The sequence below is a fragment of the Canis lupus genome, chromosome 21 (genome assembly GCF_003254725.2).
Source record: "Canis lupus dingo isolate Sandy chromosome 21, ASM325472v2, whole genome shotgun sequence".
NCBI lineage: Eukaryota > Metazoa > Chordata > Mammalia > Carnivora > Canidae > Canis > Canis lupus.
Window position 1 is genome coordinate 28229591 of NC_064263.1, and position 2038 is coordinate 28231628.

The 2038-nt window shown below is 34.3% G+C and overlaps 1 pseudogene; it reads left to right on the top strand.

Moving 5' to 3' along the window:
- Positions 1–491: 491 nt before the first annotated feature.
- On the top strand, positions 492–1446 carry LOC112667877 (olfactory receptor 52Z1P-like; annotated as a pseudogene).
- Positions 1447–2038: the final 592 nt, after the last annotated feature.

Genomic DNA, 2038 nt, shown 5'->3' on the forward strand with positions numbered 1-2038 from the left:
AACACTTTATTTCTGGAGTGTGTGATTAATCACCAGAAAGAGATCAAGGTTAATCAGTGGAAATGATCATTCAAACAAGAAGGAAAGGCATGTTGTGCAAGAGCATTTAAGAGACTTTCATGTATGATGCTAAGTCAATAAGTATAATGTATCAACTATAGTCTAGACCAAATTATAAACCCATAAATGTTCATTATTATAGTTATAACCATTAGCATTACCAGTAACATTAGCTCTATAAAATCATGGTAACTTTCATGTCAGTGAAGTTTATCTGGCTTGTCATCTTGAATCATTACTGATTACCAATCCTTTTTTAAGACAATAACTTTATTGTAATGCCAAAATTCATACTTAAACTTGATAAAATAACTCTGATTTTTCATTCTATCTCTATTTCTCTCTCTCTCTTTCTCTCCTTCTCTCTCTCTCTCTCTCTCTCTCTCTCACTTTTCAATTCCAGTGTCCAGTACCAGAAGAAAGAGTAAAAGATGACAATCTCTTCAAACCACACCAACCTTAGAGATATTTGCTACACCATGATTGGGATCCCAGGACTAACAGATGCACACATATGGATTTCCATCCCATCTGTTCCATGTACATAGTTGCTGTTGTAGGCAATACCCTCTTATTATTTCTGATCTTCACTGAAACGCAGTCTTCATGAGCCCATGTGCCTCTTCTTGTCCATGTTGTCTCTGGCAGATATCTTTCTCTCCACAGTCACCACGCCAAAGATGCTAGCAATCTTCTGGTTCCAAGATGGGGTATTTCTTTTGGTTGTTGTGTGTCCCAGAGGTTTTTTATACACTTCATCTTTGTGGCAGAGTCTGCCATATTGCTGGCCATGGCATTTGACCACTATGTAGCTATTTGTTATCCACTAAGATATACTACCATTTTAAGCCTCTCAATCTTTGGAAAAATGGGCATTGCATCTGTGATTAGGAGTTTTTTCATCTGTTTCCCTTTGGTTTTTCTGGTTTATCAGCTTACTTACTGTAGAAGAAATATTATTGATCATTCATATTGTGAACATTTGGGCATTGCCAGGTATGCCTGTGATAGCATCAAAGTCAAGATCTACTATGGGGTGATTGTGGCACTTTTTCTACATGCCTGGATGTGGTATTTATCATCATTTCCTATGCCCTTATACTCTGTACGGTGTTTAGAATTTCTTCTCAAGATGCCCAACTCAAGGCTCTGGGTGCTTGTGACTCCCATGTCTGTGTTATTTTACTGTTCCATACTCCAGCCTTTTTTTCATTCTTTGCTCACCAATTTGGAGGCCAGAATATACCACTCCATGTACATATCCTCCTTGCCAATCTTTATGTGGTGGTACCATCCACTCTCAACCCAATCATTTATGGAGTTAAGACCAAGGAAATTCAGGAGAAGTTTATCCAGATCTTTTCTGTGAGCAAGAAATTATACTGATGTCAACTATATAGTTTAATTTTTCATTTTCTCCGTAACTGTACTAATTGCAGAGTACTTCAAATTATATCAGATATTTTTATATTATGCCAATATTAGGAGAGGACAATAACAGTAAGTTTTTGAGGTCATATTAAAATCTTATTTATTTATTTTATTGCTGATTTTGTTCAGGACAGTATCAGATCAAGGACACTTTAGACTATAAATATTGAGTTTAGTTACAACAGATTTAAAGCACAATAACTCAATAACTATCTTCAGTTTCATATTGACACAGAAAAATCGGAAAAGTAAAGAAAAGGAAAAGGAAAAATACAACCCATGCACTAAAAAAATGGATAAAATGGAATCCCAAATAAATAGGCTTTCAGGCCATTTTTTCATGTTATTTTTTATAGTTCAGAGAAAATAATACATATTTAGCATTGTGATCTAGTAGTTGAGTATTTGAGTTCTAAGTTTAAGTTTTTTTTTTTTTAATTTTAAGTTTTGAATTTCAGATGAATCGCCTTGGTAAAGAGTATTTACCTTCTTTGGGTTTCTATGTATTTATCTTTATAGTAAGCATTATGTATTACATATTTTATAA